Here is an 18,329-nt window from a genome sequence, read left to right on the forward strand (position 1 = left end):
AGAGCCATTTTTTTTTTTTTTTTACAGAAATTTGCCTTGGCTTGGTGGGAGACCTCTCGAAATTCAGTGCTGTTATTCTGTCTTGGCTCCACCCCCAAGGGTTTATTTTATAACATACAACTTTCCTAAAGCTGTTAATTTTTTCAAGTATTTTTTTGATTGATTCTTTAGGATTCTCTAAGCATATCATCATATCATCTGTAAAGAGAATTAGCTCTGTTTCTTCACTGACGATTCTATTTCAATTTCTTTTTCTTGTCTTATTGTTAAAGCTAACATTTCTAGAAAATATTGAATCAGAGTGGTGATAATGGATATCTTTGATTTACCATCTTTGATTTTATTGGAAATTCTTCTAGCTTATCCTCATTGCATATAATGCGCTCTGATGGTTCTAGATAGATTACACTTGTTATTTTAAGGAAAATTCCCTTTATTCTTATGCTCCTTAGAATTTCTAATAAGAATGGGTGTTCTATTTTGTCAAAAGCTTTTCTGAATCATTTGAGATAATCATGTGTTTTCTGTTGATTTTGTTATTGATAAGATCAACTATTCTGATAGTTTCCTAACACTGAAACAGACCTGCATTCCTGTTATAAATCCAACATATTCATAATGTATTATCCTCATGATAATTTGTTCCTATTTATTTTCTAGTACTTTATTTTAAAATTTTTCATCTATATTCATTGGGAAAATCCATCTATAATTTTTTCTCTCTTCTTTGGCTTTTCCTGGTTTTGGTATCAGTGTCATATTTGTATCCTAAAAAATAGTCAGATTCCTTCTTTCTACATCTTTCCAAATAGTTTATGTAGTAAATTAAGTGTTCTTTTAAGGTTTGGTAGAATTCATTTGTTAATCTGTCTCACACTGAAGAATTTTTTAGGGAGTTCATTGGCTTGCTCAATTTCTTTTTATGAAATGGGGTTATTTAAATATTTTATTTCTTCTATTAATATGGGCAATTTATATTTTTGTAAATATTCATCTATTTTATCAAGGTTATGAGACTTATTGTCACACAGTTAGGCAAAATAGTTCATAATCATTTTAGTTCCCCCTTAATTGGTGATGAATTCACTGTTTCCATTTGTGATGCTGGTAATTTGGTTTTGTTCTCTTTTCAAAATCAAATTAATCAATGTTTTTCTATCATTTTGTTTTTTTTTCATAAATCAGCTCTTAGTATTATCTATTAGTTCAATAATTCTCTAACTTTTATTTTATTAGTCTCTCCTTTGATTTCTTACTGGGCTGGGTTCCTGGTAGCTATATATGGTTTTTGCAGAGGTTAGGTAGGGTTTTATTGAATTTGTCTGGCCTATGCTATAGCACATGGAGATTTGGCCCCTGAAGTTACCATGCCTTCCTGGGGCTGTAATGGGGCATTTTGTAGTTTTCTGAGCTGGAATCTACAGGTTCCCCAGCAATGCTATAGCCTGTGTGGAATCCTGGTGTTGAATTTTGGCTCTTCCACCCTACTGGGGCTCATGATCTCCATTGTCTTTGCTGAAGTGGAACTTGTTCCTGCCTCTGTGGGATGCTTCCTGTTCTGGAATGTGCTCCCCTTCACCTGAGTGAAATAAAATTCTGATCCTCCAACTTTCCAGGACTAAAAAACTGCTCTACCCTTTCATTCTACTGCTGCCACTACTCTAGGATTTTTCCTGGGGCCCTGATTTTTGCATTTTCAGTAGTCATTATGGGAATGTGACAGTGATTTATTGCTTACTCCATGATCTTGGCTCCCACAAGTCTCTCAATACCTCTAAATTGAATTACTTTTCCTCTATTATTTCCTATTAATCTTGGACACAGTGTATTTGTACTTACTTGTTTGATTTTTCTTTTATTCCCCTGTTGTATTCTGAACTACTTGAGGGCAGAGGCTATTTTTTCCTCTTTTCGTACCCCAAGAAGTTATTCCTGTAATGGTAATTTGAATTACAAAACCTTTCCTATTCATTAATAGGCCCATTAAATCAATGGGAAACCTAAGTCCCATGTGGTGGGAGGAGTTTGCTGAACAGGCCGAACCTGGAGGGTGGAGCAGAACTAGGAGGAAGTGACAGAGAAAGGTCAGGGTAGAAGGGTGAGGACTCAGGCAGGCAAATGTCATGCCAAGGCTCAGGTTATTGAGTGTTTGTTTGTGAGAATGCTCTGGCAGAGGTGGGAAGGCTCGGGAATGATTTTGCTCCCTGTGGTGATCATGTTTATTAACTTCTTGGTCCCAATGATGGATTTTGCTTTCTGGTTCTGGGATTTGGCCACCTTGTGTCTAAATAAATATTTTTCTTCTGACTTCTATATGAAGAGTTTTTTATATTTTTGAGAACTACACTGGCATATTCATAGTCACCACCAGTGCTGAGAATATTGTCTTAGTGATACAATTCCACTGCCTAACACAGAGTAGGTACTTAATTAATGTTTATCAGGTGACTAACTTCATAGCCAATGGGATTCATTTCCATAGATAAACCTGAGTGTTTAATTGTGCCAATACATAGATAAACCTAGAGTCATTTATTTAGGATTAATCACTACAGTGATTAATAGCTAGAATATTGCAAGTGCTAGAATAGCAAGACAGTATTTTGATAGTCTGCAAAATCTAGTAAAGGTCTTGGAGTAAATCTCGTCACTTTCATAGGAAGTAGTCAAGTTAGAAAACCTCCATGATTCACTTCTAAAATGCAATATGAATTACAGAGCTAACTGTATGGCATACCTAAATGGCATACCTAAATCACTTGTATCTTGAACTAGAGGCAGAATGAATGACAAATACATTCTGCACAAATACAAGCTGCACAAAGAATTCAGTCTCTTCAAAAATGAGCAATGTAAGTTACCCATGTCTGAAATTTTATGGAGAAATAGCTTTGCCATTTTGCAGAGAATCATCATCTTATCTTGGGCACACTATATATAGTACATCTGGGAACTGTTTGTGAGGAAACAATGGCTCAATTCTGTCCTGGATTTGGAATTCATTCCAAAGTTGAAAAGACTTAATAATGTGTCACCCAGGCAAAACTATTTTTCATAGCCATATAAAGCAATCCACACTTGTAGTTTAAAAGTTTTAGTCCAGAAGTCATGCTAAGTTTTTAAGACCAAGTCATATGAAGATTTTATTGATTCAGTTACATGTCATTTCAAAACAGTTTGTAAGGCTTTTGTTTCCATCTCATATCCTTGATGCAACAGTTGCAGATATCTCCAGGCAATGCGGTACATATTTATAATGCCAGGTACTGGAGAGTTACAGGTGCAGTGGAAATCTAGAGCTAAGGACTTCTGAACTACAGTAGTCCAAACCAGACTGGAGTTCTCACTAAGTCAAGCATTAATATTACAAGTGGCCAAGAATGGGGGCCACCTGATGACTTAAAGGAGGGATGAACCAGCTCAGTTTGCATATAGAGTACATTCCAATATTAGTTTTGATGAATAGTGGTTCTCATACAGTAATATAGTATAACTATACTGGGCAAAAAACAGAAAAGAGAGAGAGAGAGAGAATCTTAAAATTAAATAAGACAAAAACAAGAAGGAAAGGAGCACTAAGAATAGCAATGGCAGCAATACCAACAACAATCACAGATCTTCACCACCCAATCCATTAGTCTACAAGCATTTAATAAGAGTCTACTGTGTTTGAGGCACTATACTAACCACTGGGGTACAAAAAAAAAGGTAGTCTCTACCCTGAAGGAGACCATAATGTAATGACCAAGAGGACAAGAAAAAAAATATATGTGAACTATGTACAAGATCAATAGGAGATGATTAGCAAGTTTGTTGTAGTTAGTCATGTCAAACTTTTTATCACACCATTTGAGGTTTTCTTGGCAAAGATACTGCAAGGGTTTGTCATTTCCTTCTCTAGTTCATTTTATAGATAAGGAACAGAGGCAAACAGGTAAATGACTTGTCCAATGTCACACAGTTAGTAAGTGTCTCAGGTGAAATTTGAACTAAGGAAGATGAGTCTTCCAGATTCTAGAATCTCTACAGAATGGTGCATTATAGCTGTCCTACTATAATTAAGAGGGATTGGGAAAAGCTTCCTTTTTTGAAATTTTAGTTGGGGTTTGAAGTAAGTCACAAAGTCCAGGAGGCAGAGCCATGGAGGAATATATTCCAGGAATGAGGGTGAGCCAGAGAAAACATTAGAGATTAGAGATAGAGTGTCTTGTGTGTGAAACATTGAGAAAGCCACTATCATTGGATCAAGGATAATGTGGAATTTGAGTTATAGTAAGACTCATAGGCAAGACTTAGTTTATTAAGGGCTTTAAATGCCTAAGATAGGATTTTAAATTTGATCTTTGATGTGATTGGTAACAGTGTTAGATGAGTATTGGGGAGACATCGTTATATCTACTCTTTAGGAAAATCACTGTGGTCACTCAAAGAATCTGAGATGCAGTAGGTTGAGACTTAGGGCAGATAGACCCAAATATGTATGCTACAGCACTGGTACATGCATAAGGTAAAGAGGACCTGAACCAGAGGAACTGTATCAGAAAAGAGAAGATCAAAAGATGTAACAAAGGGGAAATTAATAAACTTTGGCAACAGGTTGAATATGAGGATGAGGGAATAACAAATAATGAGGATTTGAAGTTAAGAGCTAGATTTTGAGTCTCAGGAACTGGGAAGATGTTGGGAACAATGATGATAGTAGAGAAATTTGGAATGGGGAGAGTTTAGGGAAAAATAATAAGCTCAGCTATTTGTAAGTACATATTGTAGAACATATTTCAGGGAAAGGTTTATATTTATCTTAATTTATGTATGGACACCATGAGCATGAGGAAAATTCAAGTTGTTACCAGCATGGTTCATTCTCTTTTATCACTGAATCTTGTTTTTAATTTATTTTTCAATATATACATATATATGGGGTGGAGCCAAGATGGCGGACTAGAAAAACATACTTACACAGGGTCTCCCCACACAGCCCACAAAATACCCGTAGAGAGGGACTCTCAATAAATTCTGGAGCAGCGGAAGTGAAGAACAAAAGAGTGGAGGAGATTTCCAGCCCAGGGTGACCTGAAAGGCCCATGGAAACGCTGGTTGTGCTGGATGCAGAATGGAGCAAAGCCCAGCCTTGGCTGTGGGGCGCAACAAGACTCTGGGAGGAGGACACTTCGGGGGCGGAATCTGCAGTCGCAGCAGCAGGTCCTCAGATCCCTCAACCCATAGGCACCAAAGATCAGTGACAGGGTTTAATCAGCTGGCCAGGAAGGGAGAAAGGCCATCCCATAGTTCCAGCAGCAGGCAGCAGGCACAGAGGCTACACAACAGCCCACACAGACTCTCCATTGTTGGAGCGTAAAAACCCCTGCAGGCACTGAAGATCTGAGTCTCACCTCAGCCCTGAGTGGAGGCCCTGGGGGAGCTGGTCTTTGTCTCATACTGAATGGCGGCCCTGCCCATCTAACTCAGCTGAAAATCAGCCTCCAGTGCTGACTTGGCAGAACTGGAGGCCAGGTGACTCTGGAGAAGTAACTGCTAAGATTCTGGGCACAAAAATACCTCTCTGGATCCAGACCGGTACATGCTTGATGGTGCCACTTTGGAGGAACACAGATCTCACAGATTCCCAAAGTATACCCTACTCTTCACAAAGGACCCAAAAGTCAAGTAACTGGTTGGGAAAATGACCAAAAAAGGGAAAAAAAATAAGATCATAGAAGGTTACTTTCTTGGTGAACAGATATCTCCTCCAATCCTTTCAGAGGAGGAAGAACAATGCTTACTATCAGGGAAAGACATAGAAGTCAAGGCTTCTATATCCCAAACATCCAAAATAAGTATTCAATGGGCTTAGGCCATGGAAGAGATCAAAAAGAATTTTGAAAATCAAGTTAGAGAGGTGAAGCAAAAACTGGGAAGAGAAATGAGAGATGAAAGAAAAGCATGAAAAGCAGGTCAACACATTGCTAAAGGAGACCCAAAAAAGTGTTGAAGAAAGTAACACCTTTAAAAATAGGCTAACTCAATTGGCAAAAGAGGTTCAAAAAGTGAATGAGGAGAAAAATGCTTTAAAAAGCATAATTAGCCAAATGTAAAAGGAGGTTCAAAAGCTCACTGAAGAAAATAGTTCTTTAAAAATTAGAATGGAATAGATGGAGGCTAATGACTTTATGAGAAACCAAGAAATCACAAAACAAAACCAAAAGAATGGAAAAATGGAAAATAATGTGAAATAACTCACTGGAAATACAGCTGACCTGGAAAATAGATCCGGGAAAGACAATTTAAAAATTATGGGACTACCTGAAAGCCATGATCAGAAAAAGAGCCTAAACATAATCTTTCATGAAATTATCAAGGAAAACTGCCCTGATATTCTAGAACCACAGGGCAAAATAAGTATTGAAAGAATACACTGATTCCCTCCTGAAAGAGATCCAAAAAGAGAAACTCCTAGAAACATTGTGGCCAAATTCCAGAGTTCCCTGGTCAAGGAGAAAATATTGCAGGCAGCTAGAAAGAAACAATTCAAGTATTGTGGAAATACAATCAGGATAACACAAGATCTAGCACCTTCTACATTAAGGGATCGAAGGGTATGGAATAGGATATTCCAGAAGTCAAAGGAACTAAGACTAAAACCAAGAATCATCTACCCAGCAAAACTGAGTATAATACTTCAGGGGAAAAGTGGTCTTTAAATGAAATAAAAGACTTTCAAGCATTCTTGATGAAAAGACCAGAGCTGAAAAGAAAATTTGACTTTCAAATACAAGAATGAAGAGAAACATGAAAAAGTAAACAGTAAAGAGAAGTCATAAGGGAGTTACTAAAGTTGAAATGTATACATTCCTACATGGAAAGACAATATTTGTAAGTCTTGAAACTTTTCAGTATCTGGGTAGTTGGTGGGATTACACACACACACACACAGAGCAAAAAGTGAATTGAACAGGATGGGATCATACCTTTAAAAAAATGAAATTAAGATACCAAGGTGGGGCAGAGCCAAGATGGCGGAGTGAGAGCAATGACTCACCTAAGCTCTTGGACAAACTCCTTTGCATACCTCTAAAAGCAGAATCTGACTAAATTTTGGAGGTGCAGAATCCAGTGGGAGACATACTGTGATGGATTCAGAGCCCAGGTTAGACTGGAAGGTCCACAGGAAGGATCTGTTCCACTGGGGTGAGCCCCCAGTGCACAGTGCAGTGTGGTCAGCACAGAGAAGAAGAAGGTACCTGAGAAGCCTGAGAGCTGTGGGCGGAACTGCTGAGTGGGATACAAGCCTAACTAAGTGCAGCACGTCCTGAGACCTTCAGCCTGAAGATTAAACTTTGGTAAGTCACCTACTTGAACTTCCGGGAGCAAGGATGGTGGAGTGATCAGTAAATGATCTCTCCTCCCCACCCCCCATGACCGTGAAAGAACCATAAAATATTTCTCCAGAAAAATCCTGGATCAGGGGAAACAGCAGAAGGGGGCAAATAGTCTCATAACACCTGAAGCTAGGAAAATAGCTAAGGGGGATTCCTCCGACTGTGGCGGAGGCAAACCAGAAGGACAGAGGACCCAGGGCAGAGAAAACTTGCACTAGAACCCAAGCAAGCCTCAGTGCCAAGAGAGGAGCCCCAGGTAGGGTGGGAACACGCATTGGCATCTAGGCATGCCTCAGCACTCCAGGGGAAATGGGAAGACAATGGGGAAGCTGGGATCACCATCCCCTGAGCTTGCCTTTGCCTCAGTTCAGCTGAGGAGATCTCCTGTGACCAGACCACTCCTCCCATACGTTGAACAAGCTAACCCCAGGGTTGATCCAGGAAACAAAAAACAAAAACCTGCTTTTAGCTTTTTCACATATCAGCTCAACATAAAGCTCTGTAGCTTCTGACTGAAAGAACCAGAAGCTACAACACTCAGTCAACATCGTGAACAGGAAAAGGCAGATGAAGGGAGAAAAAACCATAGAATCTTTCTATGGGGATAAGGACCAAAACACAAACACCAAAGAGGTCAGAGCTGAGACTGTACTTCCATCCGAAACTTCAGAAGGGACTATGAACTTCTTGCAAGCACAAGCAGTTCTCCTGGAACAGATGAAGAAGGAAATAGAAGCAAAACTGGCCAATGATTTTAAAATTATTAAAAAAGAATTCACTGATGAGAACATCACTTTGAAAAGGAAAATTGAACAAATGGAAAAGGAAGTACAAAAATTAACTGGAGAAAATAGCTCCTTAAAGGGAAAAATTGGTCAGATGGAAAAGGAGATGTAATCGTTAACTGAAGAAAACAATATGATAAAGATTAGAATTGGGCAAGTAGAAACTAATGACTCAATGAGACAGCAAGAATCAGTCAAACAAAATCTAAAGAATGAAAAGATAGAAGAAAACGTAAAATATTTAATTGGAAAAACAACTGACCTGGTAAATAGATCCAGGAGAGAAAATTTAAGAATTATTGGCCTGCCAGAAACCCATGATGAAGAAAAGAGTCTGGACAATATCTTCCAGGAAATCATCAAGGAAAACTTCCCAGAAGTGCCAGATGCAGAGGGCAAATTTAGTCATCTAAAGTATCCACTGTTCCCCTCCCAAAAGGGATCTCAAACTCAAAACCCCAAGAAATATCATTGCCAAATTCCAGAGCTATCAAGTGAAGGAGAAAATACTACAAACAGCCAAAAAGAAACAATTCAAATAACAAGGACATACAGTGAGGATCACACGCGACCTTGCAGCTTCTACATTAAGAGACAGAAAGAATTGGAACCCAATATTCTGTAAGGCAAAGGAGTTGGGACTTGAACCAAGGATCAACTACCCAGCAAAGTTCAGCATAACATTTCAGGCAAGGAGAAAGTCATTAAATGAAATAAGGGATTTCCAGAACTTCCTGACCAAAATGCCAGAACTCAACAGACAATTCAGTCTTCAAATGTAGGTCTCAAGAGAATAATAAAAAGGTAAACAGGGGGGAAAAAAGAAAAACAAAAACTTTTTACTCAGTTAGGGCAAACTATAAAGTAAATGATGTCATGTCAAAAATATGATTTAAGTATGAGAAGGGATTGTAATAGGAGGTGTGAAAAGGAGGAAGCAGAAAATGGCAAATTACATCACAGGAAGAAGTACAAAACTATAATAGAGGGAAGGAGGGGAGGGAAATGAGCATTTTTTGAGAGGTACTCTCATCTGATTTGTTTAAAGGAGGGAACAATAAACTTAAGCAGATAATCCTAACTAGCTCTATAGGCAGCAGGAGCAGAATGGGGCAGAAAGGGGAGGGAGGCTAAAAGGGAGGAAAGAGGCAATAAGAGTAAAGGGGAGTAAAATGGAGGGGGGGCTAAATGAAGGAGGGTAAGGCTGCAGGAGAAGGGGGTGAAAAGTGAATACTATTGAAGAGGGGAAGGGAGATGGGAGATCTAAAAGCACAAATGGCTGGAAAGAGGATGGAAGGAAATACACGGAATGTAATGGTAACTGTGAATGTGAATGGAATGAATTCTCCCATAAAACGGAGATGGATAGCAGAATGGATTAAAAGCCATAATCCAACAATATGCTGCTTACAAGAAACGCATTTGAAACAGGGGGATAGACATAGGATAAAGGTCAAAGGATGGAGCAGAATATATTGTGCCTCAGCTGATGTAAGAAAGGCAGGAGTAGCAATCCTAATTTCAGACAAAGCAAAAGCAGAAATAGATCCAATCAAAAGGGATAAAGATGGAAACTATATCCTGCTAAAAGGCACCATAAACAATGAAGCAATATCATTACTAAACATGTATGCTCCAAGTGTATAGAATTCATATTCTTAGAGGAGAGGTTGGGGGAGTTGAAGGAAGAAACTGACAGCAAAACTATACTAGTGGAGGACCTCAACCTCCCCCTCTCTGAACTTGATAAATCGAACCTCAAAATAAACAAGAAAGAGGTTAAGGAGGTAAATAAAACTCTGGATAAGGTGAATAAGATAGATCTTTGGAGAAAACTGAATGTGAATAGAAAGGAATATACCTTTTTCTCAGCAGTACATGGAACATTTACAAAAATTGACCATGTACTAGGACGTAAAAATCTCACAATCCAGTGCAGAAAGGTAGAGATAATCAATGCATCCTTCTCAGATCATAATGTGATATAAGTTACATGTAATAAAAGGTCATGGAAAGATAAAGCAAAAATCAATTGGAAACTAAATAATCTAATCCTAAAGAAGGAATGGGTTAAAGAAGAAATCATAGAAACAATCAAAAATTTCATCCAAGAGAATGACAATAATGAGACAACATACCAATCTTATGGGATACTGCAAAAGCAGTTCTTAGGGGTACTGTTATATCTTTCCATGCCTACATAAGTAAAGTAGAGAAAGAGGAGATCAATGACCTGGGCATGCAGCTGAAAAATCTAGAAAAAGAACAAATTGAAAATCCCCAAGTAAATACCAAATTAGAAATACTGAAAACCAAAGGAGAGATTAATAAAATTGAAATTAAGAAAAGCATTGAATTAAAAAATAAAACCAATACTTGGTTTTATGGAAAAACTAATAAAATTGATAAATCTTTGGTCAATTTGATTAAAAAACAGAAAGAAAAAAATCAAATTACTAATATTAAAATGAAAGGGGTGAACTCATCTGCAATGAGAAGGAAATCAAAACAATAATTAGAAACTACTTTGCCCAACTTTATGCCCACAAATTCTATAATCTAAACGAGATGGATGAATATTTTAAAAAATACAAATTGCCAAGAATACCAGAAGAGGAAGTTGAATACTTAAAAAAACCCATCTCAGAAAAAGAAATTGAACAAGTCATCAATGAATTCCCTAGGAAAAAATCTCCAGGGCCAGAGGGATTCACAAGTGAATTCTATCAAACATTTAAAGAACAGTTAATTGCAATACTATATAGACTATTTTTGAAAATTGGGGAAGAAGGAGTCCTCTCAAATTCTTTCTGTGATACAAATATAGTTTTGATACCCAAATCAGGCAGAGACAGAGAAAGAAAATTATAGACAAATTTCCCTAATGAATATAGACACAAAAATTTTAAATAAGATTTTAGCAAAACAAGTACAGCATCTTATCACGAGATTAATACATTATGATCAGTTAGGATTCATGCTAGGAATGCAGGGCTGGTTCAATATTGGGAAAACTATTAACATTTTTGATCACATCAACAACAAAGCTAACACAAAACACATGATTATCTCAATAGATGCAGAAAAAGCTTTTGAGAAAATACAACACCAATTCCTACTAAAAACACTGGAGAACGTAGGAATAAAGGGAACTTTCCATAAAATAATAAGCAGTATCTATCTAAAACCTTCAGCAAGCATTATATGCAATGAGGATAAGCTAGATGCATTCCCAATAAGATCAGGGGTGAAACAAGGATGTCCATTATCACCACTATTATTCAATACGGTACTAGAAATGTTAGCTGTAGCAATTAGACAAGATAAAGATATTGAGGAATAAGAATAGCCAAAGAAGAAACTAAGTTATCACTCTTTGCAGATAATATGATGATTTACTTAGAGAATCTCAGAGATTCAAGTAAAAAACTATTTGAAATAATAAACAACTTTGGCAAAGTTGCAGGTTACAAAATAAACCCACACAAATCTTCCACATTCCTATATATTAGCAACAAAGTCCAACAGCAAGAGATAGAAAAAGAAGTCCCATTTAAAGCTAGGGTAGACAGTATAAAATACGTAGGAGTTTACCTGCCAAAACATACCCAGGGATTATATGAACACAATTACAAGACACTTTTTGCACAAATAAAGTCAGATTTAAGTAAGTGGAAAAACATCAGTTGCTCATGGGTAGGCTGTGCTGATATAATAAAAACGATAATTCTACCTAAATTAATTTACTTATTTAGTGCCATACCTATTAAACTATTAGATAATTATTTTCTAGGGCTGAATAAAATAATATCAAAATTCATTTAGAAGAACAAAAGGTCCAGAATATCAAAGGGACTAATGAAAAGTAATGCTTGGAAAGGTGGCCTAGCGCTACCAGACCTCAAATTCTACTACAAAGCAGCAATTATGAAAACTGCTTGGTATTGGCTAAGAAACAGAGAGGTAGACAAGTGGAAGAGACTTGGCACTCAAGACACAGTAGGTGAGGAATACAGCAACCTCCTTTTTGATAAACCCAAGGACCCCAGCTTCTGGGATAAGAACTCACTGTTTGACAAAAATTGCTGAGAAACCTGGATAACAGTGTGGCAGAAATTAGGCATAGACCTCTGCCTGACACCGTACAGAAGAATAAAGTCCAAATGGGTACATGATTTAGGTATAAAGATTGATACCATGAATAAACCGGAGAAGCAAGGAATAGTGTATTTATCACATTTATGGAGAAGGGAAGAATTTTTTCCTAAAGAAGAGATAGAAAGCATTTTAAAATGCAAGATGGATAATTTTGATTACATTAAACTGAGAAGTTTTTGCACAACCAAACCCAATGCAACCGAAATTCAGAGGGATGTAGTAAATTGGGAAAGAATTTTTACAGCTAAGATTGAGGATAAAGGTCTCATTTCTAGAATATATAGAGAACTGACTCAAATGTAAAACCACACAAGTCATTCTCCAATTGACAAATGGTCAAAGGATATGAACAGGTAATTTTCAGAGGAAGAAATTAAAGATATCAATAATTACATGAAAAAATGCTCTAAATCACTTTTGATTAGAGAGATGCAAATCAAAACAACTCTGAGGTACCACATCACACCTATAAGATTGGCAAACATGACAGAACAAGAAAATGATAAATGCTGGAGAGGATGTGGGAGAGTTGGAACACTAATTCACTGTTGGTGGAGCTGCAAGCACATCCAACCATTCTGGAGAGCAATTTGGAACTATGCCCAAAGGGCTACAAAAATGTGCATACCCTTTGACCCAGCAATATCGCTACTAGGACTGTATCCCCAAGAGATCATAAAAATGGAAAAGGGTACTACATGTAGAAAAATATTTATAGCAGCATTCTTTGTAGTTGCCAAAAACTGGAAGTCAAGGGATGCCCATCAATTGGGGAATGGCTGAATAAATTGTGGTGTATGAATGTAATGTAGTACTATTGTGCCATAAGAAATGATGAACAAGAAGACTTCAGAGAGGCCTGGAAGGACTTATATGATTGGATGATGAGTGAAAGGAACAGAACCAGGACAACTTTGTGCACAGCAACGACCACAGTGTGCGAGATTTTTTTTCTGGTAGACTTGGAATTTCGTAATAACACAAGAACTTAAAAAAAAAAAAATCCCAATGGTGGGTTTGTAAGGCAAAATGCCTTCCACACTCATAGAGAGAATTTACATTTCCTAATGTTCTGAATCTCCTGTTTTGTCATAAATTCTTCCTTTCTCCATAGATCTGACAGGCAAACTATTCCTTGTTTTCCTAATTTGCTTATGGTATCACCTTTATGACTCAATCATTTACCCATTTTGACCTTATCTTGATATAGGGTGTGAGATGTTGTTCTATGTTTTGTTTTTGATATGCTATTTTTCTGGTTTTCCTAGCAGTTTTTGTCAAATAGTGAGTTTTTAATCCCAGAAACTTGAGGCTTTTAGTTTATCAAACACTACATTACTATAGTCACTAACTACTGTGACTTGTGTACCTAACCTATGCCACTGAACTAGTGCTCTATTTCTTACTCAATATCAAATAGTTTTCATGACTGATATTTTATCATATAGCTTAGATATGGTATGGATAGGCATCCTTGCTTTTTCATTTTTTTCATTAATTCCCCTAATATTCTAGATCTTTTGTTTTCTTCCAAGTGAATTTTGTCATTTTTTTCTAATTCTATTATTTTTGTAGCTTGATATAGCTATAGATAGATACATACATACATACATACACACATATATATGCATATGCATAGATATATGTAAATGTATGATATAAGTAAATTATACAGGTAGAACTCTCATTTTTATTATATTAGCTTGTCCTATGCGTGAGCAATTGATATGTTTCCAGTTATTTAGATCTGACTTTATTACTGTGTAGTGTTTTATAATTGTGTTCATATAGTTCCTGGTTTTATCTGGGGTGGTAGATTCCCAAATACTTTATTATTTCTACAGTTATTGGAAATGAAATTTCTCTTTCTATCTCTTTTTGCTAGGCTTTGTTGGTAATATATTGAAAGACAGATATTTATGTGTATTTGTATCCTGCAACTTGGTTAAAGTTACTAATTGTTTCAAGTAGTTTTTTAGTTGATTCTCTAAGTATACCATCTTATCATCTGCAGAGGGATTGTTTGGTCCCCTTCAATTTCATTTTCCTATTTTAAGGTGAAAGCTAACCTTTTTGTACAATGTTGAATAATAATGGTGACAATCGATATCCTTGTTTCCATCCTGATCTTATTAGAAATGATTATAACTCCTCCCCATTATATATAATGCTCGCTGATGGTTTTAGGTTTAGATTTAGAGTCTGCTTATCTTTGTACATAATGCTCCATTTATTCCTGTGGTCTCCAGTGTTTTTAAGAGGAATGGGTGTTGTGTTTTGAAAAAAAGGTTTTCTGCATCTATTGAGATAATCATATGATTTTTGTTAATTTTGTTACTGATGAATTAATTATGCTGGTTTCTCCTATAATTGAGCCATTCCTGCATTGCTGGTATAAATTCCACCTGGTCATAGTGTATAATTTTGGTGATAAATTTCTGTATTCTCTTTGCCACTTTTTTCATTGTTTCATCAATGTCGATCAGAGAAATTGGTCTATAATTTTCTTTTTCTCTTTTGGGTCTTCCTGGTTTAGGTATCACCACCATATTTGTATCACAAAAGGGATTTGATAGCATTCTTTCTTTGCCTTTTTACCCCATAGTTTCGATAGTATTAGAAATAATTGTTATTTACATATTTGGTAGCACACATCTTTACATTCATATGACAGTGGAGATTTTTTCTTAAGGAGTTCATTGATGACTTTTTCAATTTCTTTTTCAAAAATGATTTTTTAAAAAGTATTTTATTCCCTCTTCTGCTAAGCTTGGCAATTTGTATTTTTGTAGATATTTATTCATTTCACTTAGATCAAAAGATTTATTGACATACAGTGGGGCAAATAGCTTCTAAGTATTGCTTTAATTTCCTCTTCATTGATGGTGAATTCATCCTTTTCATTTTTGATACTGGCAATTTGGTTTTTTCCTTTATTTTCTTAAATCAAATTAACCAAAGTTTGTCTATTTGATTGTTATTAGTTCTACTTATTATTTATTATTTCAATAATCTTTCAGTTTTATTAATCTCTCTTTTGATTTCCAGAACATTTAATTTGTTATTTAATTTAGAGTATTTATTTTGTTCTTTTTCTAGCTTTTGTAGTTGCATGTCTCATTTGTTGATCTCCTCTTTCCCTATTTTACTTATGTAAGTATTTAGAGATAGAAAATTTCCCCTAAGAGCTGCATTTGGTTGCATCTCATAAGTTTTGGCATTTTTGTCATTATTGTCATTCTCTTCTATAAAGTTATCAGTTGTTTCTGTCATTTGTTATTTAACCCATCGATTCTTTAGGATTGAATTATTTGGTTTCCACTTAGTTTTTAGTTTGTCTTTCCATGACCCTATATTATATGTAATTTTTATTGCACCATGTTCTCAAAAGGATGTATTTAATATTTCTGCCTCTCTGCATTGGTATGTGAGATTTTATGCATCGTCAATTTTTGTGTAGGTGCCACACAATACTAAGAAAACAAGACATTCCTTTCAATTCCCATTTAATCTTCCCCAGAGGTCTGCCACATCTAGCTTTTAAAAAATTCTGTTCACACCCTTAACTTCTTTCTTGTTTATTTTTTGGCTAGCTTTATCAAATCTTTAGATGGGGAGGTCAAAATCCTACCCCTGGAATAGATTTTTCTGTCTGTTTTTTCCTGTAACTCATTTGAGTTCATCTTTAGGAATTTGGAAAATTGCCGCTTGGTGTAGATCCATATAGTAATGATATTGTTTCATTGTCTCTGGTACCTTTTACAAAATGTAATTTCCTTCCTTCTACTTCTTTTAATTAGATTAATTTTACTTTTCTTTTGAGATCAAGGTCTGCTTTTGTTCTTTTTTTTTTTTTTTACTTCAGGTGAAGCATAATATATTCTGTCCTAGTCTTTTGCTTTTGCTCTATTTTTATCTCTCTGCTTCAAATGTGTTTCTTTTAAACAACATTGTAGGATTCTGGTTTTCAATCCAACCTCGGTAACTGCTTCCGTTTTATGGAGAGTTCATCCCATTCATATTCGCAGTTATGAATACCAATTGTCTATTTCCTTTCATCCTATTTTCCCCCATTCATACTTTTCTCTCCCCTTTTACCTTGTTCCTCCTCACCAGAGCTTTGAATCTGACCACTGATTCCCTCAATCTGCCCTTCCTCCTTTCAGTATCCCCTTTTCTTTTATGTTTCCCTTCCTAATTCTGGCTTCCCTTCTACCCTCCCTTAATTCAACCCCCCTTTCACTTTTCTTTCCCCTTTCCTCCACTACTTCCTTTTTGGCTAAGATGAATTTCTACACCCAATTTAGTGTGTATGCTATTCCTTATTTGAACCAAATCTGATGAGAGTAAGATTCAAACAATGGTGACCACCTCCCTTCTTTCCCTTCATTATAATAGGTTTTTAGTGTCTTTTCATGGGAGGTAATTTACCCTACTGTCTCTCCCCTTTTCCTCTTCACCCAAGACAATCCCTTTTTTTCACTCCTTGATTATTTTTCAAATCACTACTTCAAAATCCACTTATATACACACTCAGATAGACAGACAGACAGACAGATAGATAGATAGATAGATAGATAGATAGATAGATAGATAGATAGATAGATAGATAGAGAGATAGAGAGATAGAGAGATAAAGAGATAGAAAGAGAGATAGATAGAGAGATAGATAGAGAGATAGATGTCTAAGCTATATGCAAGATAAATTGGTTATAATCAACAGAGAAAAGGCACAAGAATTAAGGAGGATTTCAAAAAGCTTCACATAAAAAGTAATAGTTTACCTGATGCTTTAAGGAATGAAAGTCAGGGCAGAGATAAGGAAGGACAGCATTCCATTTATGAGGGAAGCCAGAGAAAATGCCTGGAAATGTGGGTTTAAATATCTCCTTTGAGAAACATTAAGTAAGTCCCTATCACTGTATTATATTGTATTTATGGCTAGGTGGGGAAAATTGGATGTTTGTATAAAAACAGAAACGTGTGTGTGTATGTGTGTGTGTGTGTGTGTGTGTGTGTGTGTGTGTGTGTGTGTGTGTAGCACCAATGTGATATTCACAGACCCTATAGAGACCATGAAGATCCTGGCTCAATTCTGAATCATAACATTCAACAGACTCTACACATGGAAGACAGAACCAAACCAAATCCAGAAATCAGAAAGTCAAATTCATCTTAATTTATACACAATAACAGTGCAGAGGACAACAATATCCCCAAGCCTTCCTCATGCTAGGCTTCCCACAAATCAAATCCATTAAACACATCACAAGCAGACCCCCCTAAACAAAATCACAAACAAACTCACTCATGCCAGCCAACTGCCTGTTTGCCTGCATCCTTTCTAGCACTGACCAGACTTTTATAAATTTTCTCTCAACTCTGCTCTAGCTCTTCTTCTTCTTGCTCCATATTACTTAGACCTATGTGACTCAGGTTATCCTGTGACTTAAGCAGGTCACATAAACCTATTGATGGATGGGAAAGATCTTCCCCTTAAGAAGCAAAATTATATTAGTAATAAGTAAAAATACAATATCAATCTAATAGGGAACAGACAGAAGATTGGTTTGACTATATCAAAGTGAATCAAGTTCAAGGGAACTGTGAAGAGGTTGAGACCAACCTCTTAAGAGGTAGACTTAAAATGACTCCATTAGGTCATAGTTATACAATACTAAGTTTGAATTTGTGACTATTTATGGTTATAAAATTATTATTTCCTTCCAAACTGTAGAAACAATTTATAAAAACACAATATACATATAACTCTGTAGTTAGTACCTCACTGTGGTAAATATATTCAATAACTCATGAGGCTAGATCTCCATAATACTGAAAAGGAGTTGAAGAACTAAAAAAGTATTCCCACTGGAGGGAACAATTCTATATTTTCCTTTGAATGAAGGGAGTGTAAACAATATTGAGGAAGTTGGCACTGTAATGAATTAAACAAAGTTTAATTAAGAATTTTAATCATTTTATTATAATCTCTTACCTTCCAATA

Source organism: Notamacropus eugenii, chromosome 1 (genome assembly GCF_028372415.1).
Source record: "Notamacropus eugenii isolate mMacEug1 chromosome 1, mMacEug1.pri_v2, whole genome shotgun sequence".
Taxonomy (NCBI): Eukaryota; Metazoa; Chordata; class Mammalia; order Diprotodontia; family Macropodidae; genus Notamacropus; species Notamacropus eugenii.